Source organism: Delphinus delphis, chromosome 7 (genome assembly GCF_949987515.2).
Source record: "Delphinus delphis chromosome 7, mDelDel1.2, whole genome shotgun sequence".
NCBI lineage: Eukaryota > Metazoa > Chordata > Mammalia > Artiodactyla > Delphinidae > Delphinus > Delphinus delphis.
The window spans coordinates 48,695,014-48,708,689 of record NC_082689.1 but is presented as its reverse complement, the minus strand read 5'-3'; the positions used below and the strand labels follow the sequence as shown (position 1 = coordinate 48,708,689).

Genomic DNA, 13,676 nt, shown 5'->3' with positions numbered 1-13,676 from the left:
GGTTCTTAAATTCTGTGTGTCCCAGTGCCTTCATCTGTGAGTCAGCAATAATAATAGGACCAAACACATTAAGTTGTGAGAATTACATGATGTGATATGTACGAAGTACCCTGAAGTGAGCCTGGCATGCAGTAATATAGAAATATTCACGGTTATTAGTATTGTGATTATTTATTCTGAAGATATCTCCGGAAAGTTTCTCTATTTTGTTAATTGAATTTTTCTTCCACAAAGTCATATCAAAGGATAGACTATCCTGGAATATATAAGTTCATATTCTCATTAAATATAATTTATAACATTTTGATATTCTTTCTCTTTGCCTTATTCAAATGGCTTGTCCTATAGGAGTATGAACCCTACGGACACCTTTATCAAATTACAGCCATAAACAGCAGCATGGGATTTTTAAAATAAAAAACAGAGGCATTATCTCAATGGTAGAAAAATTTCAATATTGACTAGGGAATTCACTATTTGTTCTTAAAATGCACTCATATTATATTTTCTAGAAATTAAATATATCAAAAACATTGTTTTCATAGTTTTTTTCCCCTATATTAGAAAACTAGAGTATAAACTTTACCCAGTGAGGGATGAATCCACCTGGCTTAAGGTTTTATGTAGGTTACATGGTCACTTCCTTCCCCATTTCTTACATTGTTCAGAGCATTGATCATTGAAGAATCATATCCTTCTCATGTTGTTATTCAAACTATCGTTCTCATATTTTAAGTATATATGCTCACTAAATAATTCAAGTAGTATTAAATGTTTTGCATTATCATGTTTAAATTTTAATTAAATTTGTATTTTAACAAAATATACTTTCTTCTTACATTTTTAATTTCTTTTAAAATCTGTGTTTCACAAATATCTTTTTTCTGTTTTAATTCTTTTAGGCCACTATTGATTCCTCCTAACAGAAAACAATGTCAGGCATGGAAAGAAAGTTCGTGGGTAGCTCAGCAAAAGCCAACAAAGTCAGACTCACCACTGCATGGTATAAGATTGCAGGCCAATTATCCTTACCCTTCTAGTCTTGCTTTCATCATATGTAAAATGGGGCTAATAATATTCACCTGAGGATTAATATTGTCAGGCCTGAGATAATCTGAGTGTAGTGCTCATTTGAGGCAATCAATACATGTTAATGTCCTTCCCTTCGCCACCCAAATTTTAGTTGTAAGTTTTTCAAGTTAAAATGCTGCTCTTTGCAAAATGTCCCTTTTCTTTTGGATACCTGAAACATATGATTATTTTCAAATGGGCTTTCCCTGCTGTGCTAACAATGTATCAAATCCACAGAATATCACTCCCATTCGGAGTTCAAGACAAAGCAGAATTAACCACAGGGGCAGAGGCCGCTGGCACTAATGGGCGAGACGGCAGGTCTCCATATATTGTTCCTCTTATTATGGAGGCTATGGTTGCATTATGATCTTTGCAAGACATCTGGGAAACTCCTCTGATGGGACACCTACAGTGTTATGCTTGCTTTTTGAGAAAATATTTTCTAAAAATGCATGAGGCTAAAAGTTTCGAAGACTATTATTTTACCTTATTTTGTTCTCAGCAAGGCAGTTTCATTTTGTAGCCAGGAAATGAAAAAAAGGAAAGAAAGAACTGTATGACTTTAGGAAGAAGTAGAACTAGTCTAAAATTAATTAAGTATCCATCTTTTTCATTTTTTGAAATCTGCGGTTTATACATATCTGTATGCAATATACACATATACATACACTCTTAAGAGCTCTTCTTATTTCCTCTTTTCCATGTGACCATCTTTTAAAGTAATGTACCTTTTAACAAATATGCAAAACTTCTTAGATCTTCCATTCCCAAAATGCAGTACAATTAGAATTTGTACAAATTAGAAAATGTACAAATTTCTCATACAATCCAAAAGAATTCATAATACCATCTTGGCCTCTAAGTAGCCTTGTTGAATTTAGTCATGGACCGTTCCAGTTCAGGTTACTAGAGGGAGACTGGCTATCTTTACTGAATGTGTGTTACAAGCTTCAGGGTACTTTGAATTTTAAAATGTTTATCATTTCCTTTCAATTTTATTATTATGTAATAATAAAACCATACTTCTGAATTTTTTCATCTATTGTATAATGCTATGTTTAAAGTAGCTAACAATGAAAACAGAAAAAAACCTGACATATAGGAAAACATTATCATTGAAAGAAATTAAATCTGAGTAACAGAAAATATTAAATGACTCATATCTAGGCTCTAGGGAATTTGTCTTGGTGAAAAACTCGAGAACAATTCCAATGATTCAACAAAATGGTCATCTCAGAAATGAGGAGCTAATCTCTTTCCCTTTATTTATTTTATTTATTTATTTTTTTTGCGGTACATGGGTCTCTTACTGTTGTGGCCTCTCCCATTGTGGAGCACAGGCTCCGGACGCGCAGGCTCAGCGGCCATGGCTCACGGGCCCAGCCGCTCCACGGCATGTGGGATCTTCCCGGACCGGGGCACGAACCCGTGTCCCCTAGCATCGGCAGGTGGACTCTCAACCACTGCGCCACCAGGGAAGCCCTCTCTTTCCCTTTTAAAGAAAGATACTCAGAATATCTACTTCTTACCTTCCAGTCACTCATTGTTGTGGAAGAACTTGGCTTCCATCTCCATCACCCAGCTGGAACCATTCCTTCTGTATCCTTCATATCATCAGTCAAAATCTCTTGTGGTGCTGTCTCACATCTTTCAGTGCCTTCGCATCATCTCTGCCCTGGTTGCTACTCTTTACGTTAAGGATTTTACTTTTTCCCATCTGGAAAATACTATCCTAACGTCCAGTCTTAACTTCATACTTCTTTCATTCTCTACTTTGTAGTCATATCTGTTTCCTAAACGCAAATCTGATCAGCTTATTTCCTTGCTTAAAAATCTTTACTAACTTCCCATCAGCTTTTATAAACATTCAGATTTATTAGCATACATAGAAGTAAGATGTCTTCATGATCTGACCTCTGCCTCACCTTTCTATTGTTGCCAGCAATTATAGTTCCTGCTGCACACCAGGCACCAAATTCTCCAGCCACACCAAGTGGCTTGCAAGTTTTCAACATTCTAATATTTCATGGCTCTATATATAATTATTTTTCTGGAATATATAATACACTGCATCCTTCTTTCATCCACTGACACCTATTCAGTTTTCAATGAATTAGGCATTATTTGAAAGACTCTACTTATGCCCTCAGTGGAAGAATTTGCCTACCACTGTGCACCCACAATAACCTTCTTTAGAAGTCTAAATTATTATAAAACTTATATATATGTATATCATAATAAACAAAAGCTGTCTTTCTTTTGCATCTTCATCATAATGGTGTTAATAGAAAACAGATTTCTTTTACACATATTGTGTCTCTAGGATGTACATAATACCTATAGGCACTCCATAAATAATTGTTGAATGAAGGGACTTATGTTTTACACCATCTGAAACTAGTTTTAGCTAAAAACTAGGCAGATATTTTTACCTCTGGGTGCATCATTTCTTCTCTCTATTGCAAAAGACCAAAGAATGAGCCATAATGTCATATAGAATTGACGGTGTTGATTTATATTAGTGTTACAAATCATCCTTCAGAAAATTATTGTATAGAATGCACTGAATTTTGCACAGGTGATTAGATAGCAAGGATTATGAGTATTAATCACAGTAGAAAACTAATATGTGTGTTTTGGGTATTTCAAACATGTTTTTTTTCTATCCAGTCAAATAGTGCACACCACTAACATGGTTCAAGACTATAAACAATAAATGATATGTACAACCTCCAAAAATACAGTTTATTCATTCATTTATTAAAGAAATGTTTTTTAAACACCTGTTCGTCCTAGGCATTCTTTTAGGCATTGGGGATATGGCAATGAACAAAGAATATAAAGATCCTGCCTTCATAGAATGTATAATGGTGAGAAATTACAACAGATACATAATGTAATTACAAGTAGTGAATATATATATAAATGTATGTATATGCATACATATGTTTGTAATATATGTATAGTGTTTTATATATATATATATATATATATATATATATATAGTGCCGGGTGTAAATGCTCTCTGGAAACTGCCATGGGCCAGTACTCAAAGGGATTTGTTAGATAAATAGCATAGCTCCCTGACTCCATGAATACAAAACTCTGAGGTTTGTGTTCTCCACTAGGGTCCAGAGTTTCCAACATGAACAAGCTTCATTTCCCTCTGTAGCAACCTCCTTCATAACACAATCTTTACTGACTTCCACTCCTTAACTTTTATCCTGAGTCTTTATATTTAAAGCAGCTTTCTTGTAGACGATACATAGCCTGTTTTTTTATCCACTGTGACAGTTTTTGTCTTATAATCGATGTAATTAAAGTGATTATTGATATAATTGATGTAATAACTACCATGTTTGTCATCGTTTTCTATTTGTTAAATTTGTTCTTTGTTTCTCTCTCTCCTGGTCTTTTTCTGCCTTTTCAGGTTTTAATTGAACAATGTATATGATTTAATTTTATCTCCTCTCAGTGTATCAATTATACTTCATTTTAACACTTTTTTAGTGGTCTATCTGGAGTTTATAACATACATATTTACTAATCTAAGTCCACCTTTACATACCACTATACCGTTTCACATGTAGTATAGGTGCCTTTTAAGAGAGTATTCCTATTCCCCTGTCCTTTCTGACATTGCTGTGATTCATTTTACTTATTTATATGCTATAACTACCCAATTCAGTTTTGGTATTATTGTTTTAAAAACAAAGTTAACTTTTAAGTAAATTTAGATATATCCATTTTACCTTAATTTATTCCTACTATAACACTTTTCCTATATACTTTTTTTTTTTTTTTTTTTTTTTACTTTTTTTCCTGAGGTACTCCCTTCAATGTTTCTTACAGGGAAGATTTGTTGATGATGAATTTGATGAGTTTTTGTTTATCTGATAAAGGCAAAATATGAAGATTTTGTCTTTCTGCTGTATAAATATGATATTTCTAGGTGTTTGTTGTTGTATTGTTATTTATATCATTTTGGTGTCCTCTGAGCTTCCTAGAACTGTAATTTGGTATCTGCTGTTAATTAGGAAAAATTTCACCCATTTTTGCTTCAAATATTTCTTCTGCTCCATTCTCTCTCTCTTCTCCTTCTGGTATTTCAAATACACTTACGTTATACCTTGTGATATTATCCCATAGTTCTGGGATGTCCTTCTGTTCTGGTTTCTTCTTTCCTTCCTTCCTCTTTGCATTTCAATTTGGTAAGATTATATTGGCACATCTTCAAGTTCACTTTCCTCAACTGTACCACGTCTACTGATGAGTCCACTGAAAGTATTCTTCATTTCAGTTAGAATGTTTTTTTTTTAATATAGCAGGTTTAGAGTGTTTTTTATTTCTAACATTATCCTTTGATTCTTTCACAGAATTCCCATTTCTTTGCTTTACATAACCCATCTACTCTTGCATGTTGTCTTTTCCATTAGAGACCTTAATGCATTAATCAGAGTTCTTTTGAATTCCTCAATAATTCCATCATCTAGGTAGTATCTGAGTTCCAAGCCTTGTTCTAGTGCTTGTTTTTTCCCTTCAGACTGTTTTTTCTTATCTTTTAAGATGATTTGTAATTTTTTATTGAAAGCTAGACATGTATCAAGTAATAGGTCCTGAGATAAATAGATGTTTATTGTGAATATTTCTATTAATCTGTCTAAGCGTTGGACTGTGTCTGTTTTCTGTAGTTATAAGCCCAAGAGACCTGAAGTTCCTCCACTGCCCTTGATTGTATGTGCCTGTTTAATTTTCTACTCTTCTGTATACACCTCCTCAGAGAGAGTATCCTGCCATCTTTTCAGAGCTAATCCACTATTACACTGGAGCCCTATAGCTGGGTTGGTGAAGTGTGAGAGAGAGGGAGTATTCCTAAACCTTTTGATTAGACGTTAATTCTTTAAGATGTCTATGTCTCAGAGCTGTGACCATCGTATGTGGTTCTCCTGTGGTAAAGCTTTTTTCTTTTCTCTCACCCCAGGCCCCCCACTCCATCTTTCAGCTATAGAATTCTCACTCTGTTTTCTCAAAGCCATGACCTGTGCCCCTACAACTCATGTGAGACAGAAAGATTGTAGGGAGAGTACATTCCTTTCTTGGATGGAATAAGGTCTTTCAATTGAGATGTGGAAATACTCTGTCCTTTGGGAGTAGTCTTCAGTTATAGAGAAGGTTCTTGGCTTATTTCACAACAGTTATTCTTCCCATTCACCTTCCAGGGACACAAGGGATGCTTTCTCAAATTACCATCGTGAAAACCTCGTGGGGTTCATGAAAGGAAAGCCTGTTTGGTGGTCCCTATAAGATTGCAGTCACCAAGAGTTTCTTTCTCACACCAGGTTTCTGTCTCACACACTGTATAATCAGCCCATGGAAATTCATCAAAGTTAACATTTAAGAGTTCCTAGCAGCTCAGGGCTCAGCAGCTTCTGAGCCAAGTAAGCAGATGCTAGTTGCTCTATCTCTGAATGTGACTGTCTCTTCAGATTTCGAAGTGGTATTTTGCCCTGTGGCTTCGGTTCTTTGAGAGTTCCAAGAAAAATAGTTGATTTTCATTTTCCATAGATTATTCTTATTGTGAGGACAAGAGCAATGACTTTCAAGCTCTGTACATGTCAGAGCTGAAACCAGAAATCTTTATCAACTTCTACTATTGTTTCCTGAGATCTCAAATAAACCCCTTGATCTCACCTCTTTGTCTCGGTGTCTATTTCTGGGAGAACCTAAGTTAGGAAAATCACTGGGACAATTTACTAGAGAAACTGCTCTGTCTTCCTTTAGATTACTCTCACAACTGAGACATAACGTATGCACCAGGCCACCATTCCATGTCTTTCTTCTACCTCTCAGAGAAAATAGCTGTTGCCTGTCAATTCAAGAGATTTCTAAAATGAACAAAGCACTCTAAATTACTACCACTCATATTCTACACTGGGACCCTTTGTGGAATCTACTGATATAGAAGTCCCTTGGAATTTTATATATATGAATGACATTATATCTATCTATCTCTATATCTATATTTGAACTGGAGTACTACGCGCCTCAGCTAGCGTTCAGCTTCAGTACACCTGATATACATTTTCTGCCTCAAAATGAGATTCCCCATGGCCTTGCTTTCTGCACAGGGAGACAGCAGAGTGATGTTCACTTTCAGCCAACTATTAAAGCATGCTGTCCCTCAGATTTCTCCCAATATGAATAGAAAATTCTAACTCAGTCTTCTGGTATTGTCTCAAGTTGTAATAAATATTAGCTTAAATTAACCAGAGGGTCTAAAAAGTATAGCCATAGGCCAGGGCTTCCAGTAGGATCCATGGATGGAAAAGAAACAGATGCCTCCAAAGAGACATTGTCTTGATGAGAAGGAGGATAGCCAAGTGAGATAGACAAGATTATACTTTGACTGAGGCTTGGGGATCCATACTTCTTTTACCTGAACAGGTTCTAAGGTTAGAAATCATACTGTTTATCCAGTGGTTGTTATCAGCTAAATAATCACAGCATGGAAGTAGATAAAACCTTATGAATGAACGCTCTTGCCTTGAAACTATTGTAATTCTGAAAGAAGTTGTCAATTTTGAAAAACAGTTTTATTTGCTCCCATTCTTATAAACGTGGACATTAAAATATACATTGTCCTTGCTGTTAGGTTGTACTTGAGTTAGCTCACTAGAGCTGTCTCTAGGGATGTGCTGTTCAATACACAGCATTTTTAGTAGTCAGTCTCTGCCTTCACCTTTGATGGTGGTATAGATGAGTTTGCATTTCTGTGGAATCCTTGGAAAAACCTTACATTTAAACGCACATTTTAAACTATAATTCTGTTCATTGCACTTGTGACTTTGGATAAAATTGTGACTTTCTGACTTAACCCTTAGTTGTCTCTCTATTCCTTAGAATTTTCTTGTTATCCATTCCTTAGCCTTTGAGGTAATAGAGCCTAGCCCTTCAGAACAGAATGACATATATTTTTTGAGACAATAGCATAGAGTTTTATCACCCAGAAAGTGGTTACCCTCTTGCCTAATAGGGAAAGGATTTAAACCAGATAATAATAACATCAGGGGGCTTCCCTGGTGGCGCAGTGGTTGAAAGTCCACCTGCTGATGCAGGGGACACAGGTTCGTGCCCCGGTCCGGGAGGATCCCACATGCCGCGGAGCGGCTGGGCCCGTGAGCCATGTCCACTGAGCCTGCACGTCCGGAGCCTGTGCTCCACAACGGGAGAGGCCACAACAGTGAGAGGCCCACATACCGCAAATAATAATAATAACATCAGTTTTTCCACATGCTTCATTTGTACTCTCTCTCTCCCTTATTGTTAATATAGCTTTCAGACTCCAGGGCCCAAAGGTGTTCTATAACTGTTTTCTTCCTGAATAAACTTTCTCTTCTTAACATTAAAAAGAAAGATAAAAGAGGGAAAGAATACAGAATAATGTGTTTGTCTTCTAGAAGGATGATAAGGGAAGTCATCTTTGAGGAAAGAACATTTTAGTAGAGATCTGCCAGAAGTGAATGAGTGCTTCATGCAAACATCTGGTATAAGAACATTCCAGGGAAAGTAACAAGTCCAAGGGTCAAAGTGAATGTATAATTAAGAAAGTTTCAAAAACTTTAAGGAAATAAAGGTGGCTAAAGTAAAGTGAGAGAGAGAGAAAGAATGATAGAAGATGATGACAGAGATGTAGTGTGAGTAACACATAGAGTAGAACTTGTAGGTCATTGTAAAAATATTTTTTCTGATAATGATGATGTACTATTAGGGAACTTCAAACTGTAAAATGATACCATCTAAAATTATTCTAGAAAATGTATCTTGTCAGAAAGACATTCATAGAAAGTACCAGAAAAACTGGTAATCTTCTCCCAGTTCATCTTAAAAGTCAAGTCCAGGACAAAGACGACTATACAAGTAGTTTATTTATTTGGGGAATGATCCCAGGGAGCAGAACTGAAGTTCCCGAAAAGTAGAACAGATAAGAAAAGCTAATATAAGGATATACTTACTGTTTGCCACTAGTGCAAGTAACAGGTGCTCTTTCTCACTGGGAATCTCTGTGGAATCTTAGAAATGTGTCTCAGAAGTGTCTGCCTGGTAGACAAAAGGGGAAACAATTTATCCTTGAGTTCTTACCCTCCACAGTGGTTGAGTGTGGACCTAAATGGTATTAACTCCTCAGCACTCCTGGGTGGTACATTTATTAGTACTGAGTGGGAATCCACAAGCTCCCATATCATGAGTCAGAGAAGCCCCTTGATGGTAAGGGAAAGATGCCTCAACACAGCCTGGGGTAAACTGCAGTCAAGTGGTACCACATGAGGCTGCTGGAGAATGTCTCAGAACCTGTCACTTCGGTAATAACTGGAACAAGAGATACAGCCCAGAAGATGTGCAGTATTTTATAGAATGTGTAGACTATGGATTTCCAGTTGAAATGTATTCTATCTCGATATCCTCTTAGAAGAGAACAGTTTTGTGATCTCTTCCTTGATTAATCTTTTCATTACAATCACATTTTAACAAAGACTTTTCTTTTTCGCTTTCTCTCTTTAGAGAAACTATAATGAAATTTATCCTGCATATAAATCACAAGGATGCTTTTATTCTTGATGGAGCAATAGGAGAGTCAGAGACAGAGGCAGAAGGAGAAGAGAGATTTTCCAAAGTATTTTAAGTGTTAATTACATACAAATATTTTTTAGCATTGAAAATAATTATATACTAACAGTGCCCAATCTATTTATATCTTTGCAATTTTAGCTACTTTAAATAGAGTATTTCTAGCAGAAATATTGGGTGTAATATATGATTACAACTACTATTTAGCAATGATCATTTATATGTAATTTGGTATTAGCTCTAAAGATGTCCCCTAAATGACTGGGTACCACAAGCCCAAACATGAGCTCAGCTACTTTAATAATAGTGTATCTCTAGTGCTGTTGGTTTCTGTTATATTTGTTTTTCATACACATGCAAAGCAAAAAAAGGGCAGTGCTAATATTCTTTATTTATTATTATTTGTCAAGTGTCTGGCAGTGCTGAGCTCTGTTAAAACTCTGGACATATCACAGTCAGCAAAGCAGGTGTGAATTGCTGCCCTCCTGGAGCTCACAGTCCTCAGGGAAGGTTACTCAATGGCACCGAGTTATGGCTGACTTTTAAGAGAGGCTGACCATCATTTGACGCGATATGTTATGCTGATGCCAACATGAAATGCATCATTTTGGAAAAGAAAGTTTTCTCCCTTCAAAGTTCTACTTCGACGCTATTCATTTTGTTTTTTGTTTTGTTTTTTGTTTCTTTCAGTACGCGGGCTTCTGTGGCCTCTCCCGTTGCGGAGCACAGGCTCCGGACGCGCAGGCTCAGCGGCCATGACTCACGGGCCCAGCCGCTCTGCGGCATGTGGGATCTTCCCGGACCGGGGCATGAACCCGTGTCCCCTGCATCGGCAGGCGGACTCTCAACCACTGCACCACCAGGGAAGCCCTATTCATTTTAAATATAGGGTAGATGGAATGGCCCTGTGACTGTGGATAAACCATTAACTCCTTTTCAATTTGCTGTTCTGCAAAAATTATTGCACTGCACAGTTGCTAAGGTTGCATATTAAAAGATTCTTGACTTTATAACTTTGGAATTACATACTGCTTTCCTGAAAATAAGGATTCAAATTTACTGCTTTTAGATATATGTAAAATGTGATGGGTTTGGATGACTTGACCAGCTACAAGAAGTTCACCCCTTCTTCACTCTCTGCCATCATACTCAGTGGAGCATTCGGAAGTGTGTACATAATTGAACAGAATGCGTTTGCCTGATAGAGGGGGAAAATTTGAGGTTGAGGAGGATATATGAGCAGCTGTGTTCCTCTTTCATCTTATTCAAATGTATTTCTTACCTTCTGCAGGGGGATGGCTGTGTTGAATATGTGTATATTGTGCTTTACAATACCAGTCCATGCTTCTTTCAACACCATCCACAGTGGAGAAGGAGAGGGGCCAGGGGACACTGGGCATGTCAGCCTAGCGAGGGCTAATTTTGTCTACATACAAACTTAAAAAATGTTTTTCTTGGCATTGAAAGCCTTGGTTCCTAAGCCCCTTCTCCCCCTTCACACACACAACAGCTACCCTTTCCTCATCTTCCAGGATCCTCCAGTTTACAAACATTTTTTAAGTGTATAATCAATGACGGTACATATGACTCTTTTCCTTATGACACATTCAATAACCAGTCCTTCTATTCTACTAATGTTTTCTAGAACACAGCCTTACTTCTTCCTGCAGTTTATATCAAGTTAAAAGTTCTAGCCTAAAAATGATTCTTACTGTGAAATTATTTGCAACCTTAACTTCAACTATGCCATGTTTCTTTTAATATCTTAGAGGAAGATACAGAGATAAAGCAAGAGGGCAAACACATGCCAAAATATTAACAATGATTTCATTAAAGTGAAGGCTTTATAAGAGTTTGTTGTCATCTTCTTGTAATGTTTCTATAGTTCTGAACATTTTTCAGAATGTGAGGTATGATCAAAAAAATTCAGAAAACTAAAATACAATGAGGATTAAAACAAAGAGAGGGAAGACCTATAGCACAAAAGAGACTAAGAATCATATGAGATGACGGTAACATATGGGCCTTATTTGAACAAACTATTTAAAAATATTAGAAAATTAGAGTTATTTGAACACACTGACTGGATATTTGATGATAGTAAGGAATGATTGTGGGACTTTGTTTGTTTGTTTAGGTCTGATACTGATTTCATGATGATATTTTTTAAAAGTTCTTCTATTTTAGAGATACGTACTGAAAGATGTACAGAAAAAATTGTATGAATTTAGGAATGTCTTTAAAAATTATCTGAGGCAGGGGAAAGGATATGAGGTAGGAGAGGATAAAATGAAAGAAAGTTGACCCCAAGGTGATAATTGTTGAAGCTGAGTGATGGGTATGTGGGGGTTATTATACTGTACTCTCTACTTTGTTTTCTGCTTAAAAATTTAAACATAATGGAGTGCTATGGATCAGATTATTTGGGTTCAAGTATGAGCTGCACATTTATTCATTATACATCCTTGAGCTAGATATTGAACTTTCCTGTGATTTAGGACTCTCACCTGTAAAATGAGGAAATGTCTAGAATACACATCTCTATTATTTTAATCATGATTGAATGAGTTAATACATACAAACTCTTAATCGGTGACTGACCCTAAACAAGCACTGAATAAATGTCAGCTATTATTTTTAGATTTGTTTTTCTCTTTCAAATCTAGGCTAAGGCTAATGCTTTGGAAGAATGCAATTTACCTAAGAATCTCAGTTTGCTTTCCTCAAAATTTTCCCACTTTTGTGGAATGAAAAATTAAGAAACAATTATTGCTTCTCTGGACGAATATCAATCTTAGGAAAACAAAATAAACCCCCAAAAAAACCCTTACACCAAAATAAGAAATAACCAAAAATTTAGAGAGAGGAAGTAGCTTAACTGTAATTATAAGTAATGGGGAGAATCAACTAGTTTGCAAAGAAATTACTATTCTGAAATATTGTTTTGAAAGCTAATTCTGCTTTGAACCAAAGACTATTGCCATTATAATAAACTCACATTGATTAGAATTTTATCTCTGCTTTGTACTTAGCCATGAAATCATAGTACTTAATTATTGTTTCATTTAAATTGGATAATCCACAAAGTATTATTTTGAAGATTTTGTAAAAATTCAGTAAGCAGTTTAGATCTATGAGACTCATTTTCATCTTCTTAAACTAACTTTTTTTAAACATATTGGATGCAATCAAAAAGAATAATGGGGAATATTTCACAAATCTGCTGAGAAATGGTAAATTTTTCAAATTGACAACTCATATATGAACAATTTGAACGATTTTGCAATTTATCACCTCTTGCTGTGCAGTTGATAAAATTAATCAAAGATAATGACGAATCACTGTCTTTAAAGTGAGAAAGAGGGCCATGTATGTACAGACTATGGCAAATGCATTACTACAAGGTATACTACAAGTTATACATATGAATGATGGTGTACATTATATGATGTGTACACAAATATATAGCACAATAAAGTAAGGAAAGTATTAACCATTTATTAAATTACAATTAGTAAACCACTTTCAAATTTTGTAGAAGCAATTTAAACATTCAAACTACGAGTTCTTTCTAGCCTGTATATTTAGTGAGAGGACGATTGTCATTGACATAGAGAAGACTGTGCCGTTTCATCTCCAAATCCTTGTGCTTGAACAAGTGAGTGTCTTATGGTAGCACATAAGAGGCCTGAATATGTAGTTATTTTGAATTTTAAAGAAGTTGAGCATGAGACAATATGTAAATTAGAAACATAATGTATTCTAAGGTAGGGATCGAAGTTTAGGTTTTCTTTATATCAGCACTTCAGTGAAAGACTTGGACAGTGTTTCAACATGTAATATTTATTCATGTCTGGCAACATCAACATTTAAGGAAGCATGAAATAGCAAGTAAATTTAGATTTAAGAAAACCTAAGACCTACAAACATTTTGCTATTTTATGCTTTGTAAATGAAAGCTAATGATAATCACTGCA

General features: G+C 35.7%; 1 protein-coding gene across 1 annotated transcript in view; it reads left to right on the top strand.

Moving 5' to 3' along the window:
* Positions 1-13,676, top strand: part of ZNF804A (zinc finger protein 804A) — a 312,169-nt gene that overhangs the window by 232,142 nt on the left and 66,351 nt on the right. The gene's annotated exons all lie outside the window — the stretch shown is intronic.